Raw genomic sequence first — 10,416 nt, 5'->3', positions numbered from 1 at the left:
TGGAAAAGCACAAAAAAAACCTCACCTTTCTCATCCATGAGGCTTATGGACAATTTTTCCACCCCTACAAAACGTGACAAAACACACAAATGAGCTAAAGATAACCACTTTTATAGCCTGACACTCATCCAGCAGTGCTGTGGATCATCTTGCCGAATTAATTGGATCTACCTCGACTGACAAAAAATACACCATGCCAAATGTCTTTTAGTTTAATCAGAGCTTTAAATTTAAGTTTCTTCTAATCAGAGTTTGAAAAATTAAGTTACTCACAGTTTTATGCTTTCACTGTCAATTTACTGCAAACAAAAATAAATGTATATATTTACACTGTTATCCGGAGGCGTCTCATTTACACAATGTGGCAGTTCATCTGTTGGGCTTGTTTCCATAGAGCTGGTCGCTTGTTCCATCGCGAGATCTGGCAACACTGAGCTCAGTATCTCCATTTTTTTCTTGTGGGTGCTATTCACTACTAAGAACTACTCCTGGACTTTCTGTCGAAACATTTACCCTCAAATGCTGACTTCTCCTGGTGTTTCTTTGAAGATCTTTAAAGAAGCTTTTCAGACATTTGAACACGGACAAGTCTTAGACTCTGGCACCATGATTTGGGACTTAGTTTCCACTTCATCAATTGGAGGTTCTTGGGTTATAAAATGAAAGAAAGTTGTGAAACATGACAAATAAGGCACAAAGCAGATGGTGAGCCGTGTAAGAACAGAACAGCTCCCAGCCGCAGAACTCAACTTGTTGATTTGCGACGGTAAACAGAATAGAAACACAAATCGAAGGGTTTCTACTGCTTACATCGTCTCCGCTCGTCCGCCCTCTGGTGATGGAAGCCTCATTACCGAATTGCTCCGCTACAGCAACGTGGCAGCGATTCCACCGAAGGGCTGTACTTTTTTTTTTATTTAGTCATGCTGGTGTTCATGGATGATGCGATTCCCTCCGTGGCAAAGGCTGAAAGACTGTCAGTCAGGATGATTTCTGACTGGCAGCTGGAACAAAATGATGAGCTGCAGGCAACACATGGAGGCTTTAAAGCGGAAGGATTCCACTATTTCACCCTCAGAAAATCATTTCAACAGTGTGGGAGAAGTTCTTTCCAGCCACAAGGGCCTTTGTAAGCATTTTTCTTTTGACACAAGCTGCCAGTCAAGGAGAGGTCACCTTTAGATAACCAGCCTGTGGACTCCCCACCGGGCTGCACAGCATCCTGCCGTTCTCAAATTAGCTTCAAACGTCAATCTATAGCCACAACTAGACCGTTCCTCATGGTGCAACACTGGAGATGATTAAAAATCTAGAAATCCTCAAACCTACATCGGTCGTGATTAACTCCCCTGAACATCAGTTGTTTCTTGGTAAGCTGCCTTTTGCTGAGTCCTGGAAAACCTTGCTTAGGGCAGTGCCAGTCATTTTACAAGTGCTGATCCTCCTCCTGCTAAGCGGATTGGGGGGGGATGTTTTGACGTTTTGCCAGTCTTGGTCAGTGATAAGGTTGACCCGGTCATCTCACAGCAAGACGCTACACAACACTGTCTTTTCTTCAGAGAATAAGACAAGACACTGTGTCCTTAGCCATGCCCTAAAAGTACCGTCTGGTGACAGCTGCTGCACAAAAGAAGATGAATATGAAACTCTTTTTGTCAGCATGTTTTGATTTTCCCTGACAAGTGGAGTGGATTTTTTAAAAAGGAGCTACATTGGTTTTCTTTGGCGCTGCTATAAAAGGTACCTGATAATGGATGAAAGACGAAGTCAAGCCTCAGAAAAACTTATTGTGACACTGAAAGACAAACAGATTTTGAGCTGAGAAAGCGAAGGTGAGCTGCAGCAGAACTACAGCTCCACTGGCAGGCTTTCCATTCGCACTCCTCTCCACTTTCATCTACATTTATTAATTTAGAAACCTGTGCAGCCTGCATAGTGCTGTGAGGTGTCACAGATGGAACAAATTGCCAGCTTCGCTCCAACTGTGAGTATTTCGCAGCAGCAAGATTTTCTAACCAATTGGCCTGCAAATTGGTCCAGTTTACAAAGTTATTTGTTCAGAGAATTTGCATGCAGAGCAAAAACAGAGTGCTGAGAAAAAAAAAAATATGACGATATAGTTGGCATTTCAAAAGTCTGAGTGCATGTTCCTCCATGCTTTTAGATTTTATTTAATTCAAAAGCAAGCAGAGAAAACAGAGCCTTTCAATGCTCAGCAGTTGGCTCTGTAAGAAAGTGACACTAATAATGGCCTTGTGTTGAGACGTCTGTCAACTCTGCATTCTTCCCAATGAAATAAGCTCTTCACAAAGGAACATGTCTCCTGCTTTTTTGAATGCAGCCTGCACCATCTAATTTCTTCAATTTTCACCACTGAAAGGGTACCAATTTGTCGAGCCGGGAGAGGAATTTTCAATTTAGCAGAAATCACATCCAGACTTCGCCTCAGCGACACGCGACTCAGCCCTTCGGAAAAAGCTGAACACATGATAAAACAAAAACCGCAGAGACGACGCGTGACGGAGATCACGCGTCGTCTCTGCGGGAATAATGAGCATTGTTTACAAGTGGCAGCACAATCAGTACAGCCATCAGCCCCACATTGAATATCATTAGCAGGAGAGTTTCAGCTGCTTCGTTGAAAATGAGAGTTTCATCCTGGGCTCGGAAACAACAGCAACAGTGAAAACAAGTATATGGCACACTTTAAAATCTTAACTCAAGGTCCTTTAATCAAGGGCATTCAATTGAGGGAAAGGTTTTCTCAGTGAATGGAGTTTTGTTGGGAAATTCAATAGAAAAATGACCTTAAATAAAGATTTTGTTACTTTAATGTTTTCTTATTGTTTGCTTTCTTGGTCTTGTTTAACCTTCTGAGCACAAAAGCCTCACTAAAACCAACAATTGTACCATTTTTCTGATCCAGAAACATGAAAACAGAGAAAATCTTTGGATTTCCGACTTTACAACTGTCCTTGAACTCACCAAATTCTACATTCTGCATGCCTTATATAAAAATCCGCCCAAAAAAAACCTTTTTCACCAACAAAAAAAAAAAAAATTGTGCTCCTTGTTGCAACTAAGAAGCCATGTTTCACTCAACTCTCAAAAATTCAGGGACTTTTCAGCTGAACTGCAGGCAGTGTATGGAAATACATCAAAGTAGTAACATTACACACATATGAGTAGAAGAAATTGGACACGAAACCAGTTTGACAACTGATCCCCTACCTTGCAGAAAAAAAACAACAAATTTTTTTTCATTTGGGGAAGAAATATGAAGAGAAATTTCCAAAGAATTGTTAAAATTCTGGAAAGTTGGAATTATTCTTTCATGTTAGCTAATGTCGGTCATACTTCATGCTGTCCGGAGACGATAACAATGAAAAAAGAGGAAAAAGTAGGTCAGTCATTACATTTAAACACTGGAAAAGACATTTCTATCTCCCATGAAATGCAATAACTAGAGTGAAAAACTTATTTTTTTGCAAAATCTGGGGTATTATTAGTTTTCGAATGTGATACTTCAAAATATGCATAAAAAACACAACATACATACAATTCACAGCCTCTTATTGTGCAAAAAGGGCTAATATTTCCCCACTACTGTATCATTGTCAGGGGAGAAGAGGGTGAAGGCACACGGATATATTCAACCAAAACCAGGTGTGCAGTTGTCACTGGTTAACTGGTTGAACAGGGATTTTAAATTTATGCAACGATAAATCTAAAAGGCCAACCGTTACACAACTAACACCACATCAGAAACACAGGAAAACACACCTACAGAGATGCAAAAAAATACCAGAACAAGCATCCGTCGGAGGAGACATACCAGAGCAAACATGTCAAATCAAGCAAGAGGGCGAACATCATGTCAGCGTTACAAGGAAAAAGGGTACAAAAGTTCAGCTATAAATATCTGTCAGGTTTGACAGCTTAGAGGAAACATACAAATTCAGTTCTTCATCGTTGCCAAAGGGCTCCACTGTGTAGAGTGTGGATTCAGTATGGAAACTTGCTGTCCTCGAGCTGTTTTCTGTTGCATTTTGCTCTAAGATGCACGAAAAAAAAAACCTTGTTTCTACTGGATTCCTTTAAAACTGGATGCTGCTGGTGACTTTCTTCAGCTAAATTTTGATTTGAAATTTGGATTTATTTCAGGGTTTTTTTCTATGTTTGTAATGAAGGGTCATACAGCTGCAGTTAAATGACATGTTGGTTAATTTCTTTATTTAAGCAACTCATGTCTTATACGCTATTGTGCAAAAGTTTGGGGTCACCCAGACAATTTCATGTTTTCCATAAAAATTCACACTTTTATTCATGTGCTAACATAATTGCACAAGTGTTTTCTAATCATCAATTAGCCTTTCAACAGCATTCGCTACCACAATGTAGCATTAGAACACAGGAGTGATGGTTGCTGGAAATGTTCCTCTGTACCCCTATGGAGATATTCCATTAAAAGCCGTTTTCAGCTAGAAGTTATTTACCACATTAACAATGTCTAGACTGTATTTCTGATTAATTTAATGTTATCTTCATTGAAAAAAATGCTTTTCTTTCAAAAATAAGGACATTTCTAAGTGACCCCAAACTTTTGAACAGCAGTGTACACTGACATTGGTTGTCTTGATGAGACTGATATTGATTTTCTGTTCTTCTCCAACATCAGATAAACGGCATCTTTTTGGGTGCAACCCCTGAATATAAAGGATTTTGCCTTAAACATGCCACATATATTAAAAGTAAACATATCAGTCCAGTCGTTATCTAATGTAATTCTTCTTCTTGAAATTGACCTTGGGAGTAACAAATGCACTAATTTCCAGTCATGCTGCAGTGACAAACTCAAGCTTCAGGGTTTAATATACAACTACAACAACAAAAACATTAATGTCTTTAAACGTAAATATATCAAAAGCCTGAAAAATGGCCCAGAAAATGCCATGATTATTAAAAATCAACATGAATACTTGCACAGTGCTCCTGTTGCGACTGGTGACTACAGTCAAGTTAACTTGATAAATGAGTTGAATTTCACAGAAAGCCTGTGTCTTTGGTGGGCGCAGCTTGTGTTGGTCTTTCACCGTGCTGATTGATAGTGGCGGATGCTAATTCCATGGCAAATGATGCTATTATTCAGGGGCTCAAATTGAATTACTTCATCCATTGGATCTGCTTAACATTTTCCCTGTGGAGAGTTTAGCTACCAGTGTAATCTCCCTGACTTACTCACGAGTCCTGTTTGTCATGCCGAGTCTCTCCGTGTCCCAGTGGATGTTTCCGTTGCAGCATTGTTGCAGTGAAGACTGTCCTTGCATGAATCATAAAGTTAAACATGTTCTCACCTGGAAACTGCCCAGTAAAGTCTCAGGTTTTAGACTATTTAGGGGCATAATTCAAGTGTTTTATCAAAACACACTGTGCAGTTGGTTTCAATTTAGTCACGATCCCACTCCCCAAAGCATAAACATAAAAAAAAAAAAAACAATCTATCATTATTTCTTGTAACTGCTCTGAGAAAAAAAAGCATAAAATGTATAATTAATGAAATTTCTCGTGTTTTTATCCTGCTGTACACTTTTAGGAGGCCGGGATGCGAACCAGGGATCTTCTCACTGCAAGGCTAAGGTGCTAACCACTACACCACTGTGTAGCCCAATGCGCATCATATGGTTAAAAAATAATTAAGCTGGCATAAACTGAACAATGTAGGACAGTATGCAGACTTAAAACTACAGGCTAAAACAAGTATATGTTTCCAGTTGTGAAGAAGAGTTTTATCCACTTGTAAAGGCCATATGTATCATAGCAGCCTTGAGTTTCCACTGACTCCTACAGCTCTTAATTTTCTATGATGGAATCACAAAAATGCAAACATAAAACAAAAATGGTACAGAAGTGGTTAAATCAGACCCAAACATGGATATGTTGATGCTTTTTAAAGGTGTATCTTACTCTTAAATACAGCCTATAGCATTGAGTGCAGGTACACAATAGCAATAATTGTTTAATCAAAGGTGTGTGGAAATGTGATAATAAAGTGTGAGCAAGTAGCTGCGTGGGTTTGAATTACAAGTTCTAATATGCATGATTAAAAGAGGTGTTGAAGAGCTTAGAGTGGTGATATTCAAGAGATTTTTTTTTATTGTTTTTAATTTATAAAATCTTTTTCCACAGGGAAGTGCACATGGACATGCAAGCACCCCGGTTTCTGACAGCCAAGAGTGTGCAAAGCTGTAATGAAAGTAAAGGGTGGCTATTTTGAACAATCTAAAATATAAGAATAAGTCATTTTTTCATACACATCAGAAAAATCCCAAGACTTCCCACATAGCAGAACTCAAAGTTACAATAACAGAATGGTTAGTGTGAGATAATGAAGCTGTGATGGAGGACATTTTAGTCTGCAAATCAGTCAGAAAATACAGAACACTTACTTAAAATGCTGATCCTGACCCTAGAGATCACTCTGAATTTGCAAATTTGACTGTAAAAACAATCATTTTGCCCAACAGGCGAGGCAAAAGAAATTTTAGATAGTTGGAAATTCCTGCTGAGGACTAAGCAAGTAGGCAGCTTTTCAGGCCTACAAGAAGTTTTTTTTTTTTTTTTAACCGCAAAATGTTTTTGCAGCACGACGACTGAACTTCACTGTATGCAGCTGTCTATTATCTGAGTTTCTTGTAAGTATGAAAAAATATGTCTATTTGATTACAGTTAACATGAAAACGACACATTTGGCTGAAAAGCGGCGTCTTGCAGAGATGATGATGCACTTTCAGGACATGTTCCAGATGACACATAGACACCAGTTAAGGACCATTACTGTGCAAAGCCAATTTTCCCACAACAGCTGCGACACTGAGATCACAGTATGAACCCCAATACAACCAGAGACCCTGTGACGGACAGCTAAAACACCTCGGGGGGCCTCTGGTAGCTCCACTTGTGCAAGTGAGTTCAGTTTAGCAGGTGAAACTGCTGAGCAATGTTTGCATTAGCCGGGGAATAGGTTCAAACGCATTCACAGACTGGAAAATGGATTCATTCTTCCACTCAGAGGATGATCCTGCCTTATTCTGAGCCGAAACGTGGAATTAAAAGTGCGGCTACAGCGATCACAGCGAACACGACTGCTGGAGTAAAAACATCTTCGTCTCAGTTACGCTTCATTTGAAATGAACCAAAGTTGTGCAGGTGTAAGGGTCAGGCAATTTACAAAGAAGCAAACGAAAAAAATCCAGAAGTTCAAGTTGCTGTGAATCACTGTTTAGCAGAAATTGCCCTTATTCATCCAATGAAAAACCTCTGGAAAACACAGGAAACGGTTACAAGCTTTGAAATAAATCGCTCCTGCTCTGCTTATTTGCACTGGAGGTTTAATCTTTGTCAGCAGTTCATGCTTGCATTGTAATTCTGTTTTAATCTGCCTGACAACTTTACTACATGTAAACTGCCCTGAAACAAAATAATTACACTTATTTCAGTTCTGACATTAAAGGCAACACGGAAGAAAAGCTGGTAAAGTGCTCAGAATAAAACCTACAATATGGTGACAGCTGCTACTGAGCGTCATGTGATTGTAGAAAAGCTGCTAAATGAACATCCAGTCTGTTAAAGACAGTAGGTGCCTCAGCTCCTTCACTCTCCGCATTGTTTAAACACATGCAGTGAATAATACAGAAGATATGTTGTCGACCTGGTGGACCCTCGCCTCGACCAGTCGAAGCAGATAACTGCCCTCGCTGGGCCTGGTTCTGCTGCAGGTTTCTTCCAATTAAAAGAAAATCTTTGGATTTGTTGGGTTTCTCGCTACTATGTGAAGTGCTTTACATTTATAAATACACTAAAAAGTTTGGGGTCACTTAGAAATGTCCTTATTTTTGAAAGAAAAGCATTTTTTTCTCATTGAAGATAACATTAAATGAATCAGAAATACAGTCTAGACATTGTAAATGTGGTAAATGATTATTCTAGCTGGAACCCTGCTGTAGCAGATTAATTGCTAGTTATGTTGATCCTGACATTTTTGGGTCAATTAGTCAACTCAGTCCAGTGTTACAGTTTTGTGTGTGTGTATTTGTTTTGTAATATTGTCGATCACTTCAAATGTGGACAGTTACATATATTTTTCCTTCATAAATTTATGATTTGAACATTTCTGTAATTTAATCTGATATGTTATAGGCTCTTTTTTGGGGGGGATTTTATGGTGGGATGTTTGTCATTTTATGTTGTTGGGGTTTTTTTCCAGGATCAATCAGGATCAATATTCAGTTCAAAGGATTCCAAACACTAAGGGGATTTTTTTTTTTTTTTTAAACTTGGGCCAATGGGTAATATTAACAGATAAATCTTTTCCAGACGAAGCAGAAAATTACCAGCCAGGTTTTGCTGCGTGATTCTCTCTCAACACTCATGATGGAGCTATCTTTAGCCGGCACAGGCAGCAACAAGATAGTGATTATAGTTGACTTTTTAGCTGCCTAGGAGACAGGCAGAAGCTTAAAGAACAGTGAGTACTTGACAAAGATTCATTATGTGGCCAGAAACAAGAATCTAAATGACCTCCTGTGAAGCTGATTTCAGCGTAGCTTCACTTCCTTTACTTTAAAGCTCTTATCTTGGTCACTAAGTGCTAACCATGCATGCTGTATCTTGTTTTTTTTCCACATATTATAGGCTACGTGTTACACATGCACAATGATGACAGTGTCCATCCACGTGCAAGTGACTTTAATTGCACAAAAACATTCTGCAAATACAGAAGAAATACAGTTTCTGATGAGTATTGGCTCTCGTTGCTGCTATCTTGACTCCTCTCGTGTTTACGACTGGGCTTACTTCCTTGTGCGCCAGGATAGCAGCCAAATTTAACTTTGTAACATAACGTAACTACTGTGCTAAATTTAAATAAACACACAATAACAAGACATGACACATGCAGTCCAAACACTAACTCCATATTTCTGCTGCTTACATCATCAGGTCACTGCTGAAGGGCCTATATTGCCAGTCGATGCTAGCGATAGTTAGCTTTTCTGACTGGCATCACTGAAATAAAATCTTGGTCCTCCCTCAACTTCCTTAAATTAAACTGTTGCAAAACTGAGGTTCTCCTCATCGGCACCAAGTCCACTTAATCCAAAACCAACAGCTTTTCTATCAACATTGATAACGCCTCCATTTCACCGTCCCTCCAGGTTAAGAGTCTGAGTGTCATCCTTGACATCTTTTCAATCCCACATCAAGAACGTTACCCAGTCTGCCTACTTCCAAATATGAAACATCAATCACATCCGCCCCTCCCTCACCGCCACCATTCTTGTCCACAGCCTCGTCACTTCCTGTCTGGACTATAGCTCACTGCTTTTCGGCCTCCCTCACAAATCCCTCCACAAACTTCAGCTGGTCCAGAATTTAGCTGCCCGTATCATCACTCCTGTCCTCCAGCAGCTCCACTGGCTCCTGGTTCAGTCCCGCATTCAACTAAAAATCTTCCTGTTAACATTCAAGGCCATTCATAACCTCACCACCCCCCGTATCTGTCCGACCTCCTCCATGGTCCCACTCCCTCCCATTCCCTCAGATCCTCTTCCTCTATACACCTGTCTGTCCTCTCCACCCGTCTCATCACCATAATGCTCTGTTCCCCATCTCTGGAATTCACTACCACCCCAACTCAGCAACATCAATTCATTCCCCCCATTTCAAATCCCAACTCAAAACACATCTGTTGAAAACTGCCCATTCCGTCTGACACCAACTGCTGTGCCTCTTGTATTGTTTTTACTGCTTTTTTTAATGTGTATGTTTGTACGGTGTCCTTCAGTGCCGAGAAAGGCACCTTCAAATAAAATTTATTATTATAAATATTGAGTTAAAAAATATATATAAAGTCAAAAATAAAATCTCCACAAGCCCTGTGGGCACAGACACCAAATATCTGGAAATGTTGTGGAGTGTTATAAAATCCGACATCTCCGAAAGCCAAAACACACACAGATCCAAACAAAGCAATTTGGTGAATTCTCTTAACTAAACTCGCTGTCAGGCTGTAATGTTTGTATTACTGTCACGGTGTCTTCCATTGCACTCCACCAGCGAACCTGCAGGGCATATCTGGGTTCGGCGTATCGGAGAGTGATGAGCCAGGAGGGCTGAATATACCCACAGAAACCAGTCGTCTTCACTCCAGAACAGGAATCCCAGACCGAGAGACCAACTGTCAGCTCCATCAGCCGGGATAATCCCAGAGAAGAGACGGCATTTTTATTGGCCTGCGTCTCACTCCAGTGCCAAGAACACCAGTCTAATAAGTCAGCGATGCCTCTTTTTTTCTCTGTCTTCTTGCATTCTCTCTGTTTTCTTTCATTTGCAGGCCTCTGTTTTCTTTTCTGACCTTAG

Source organism: Amphiprion ocellaris, chromosome 24, assembly GCF_022539595.1.
Source record: "Amphiprion ocellaris isolate individual 3 ecotype Okinawa chromosome 24, ASM2253959v1, whole genome shotgun sequence".
Classification (NCBI taxonomy): Eukaryota; Metazoa; Chordata; class Actinopteri; family Pomacentridae; genus Amphiprion; species Amphiprion ocellaris.
The sequence above is the reverse complement of the archived record's forward strand: the minus strand, read 5'-3'. Positions refer to the sequence as shown.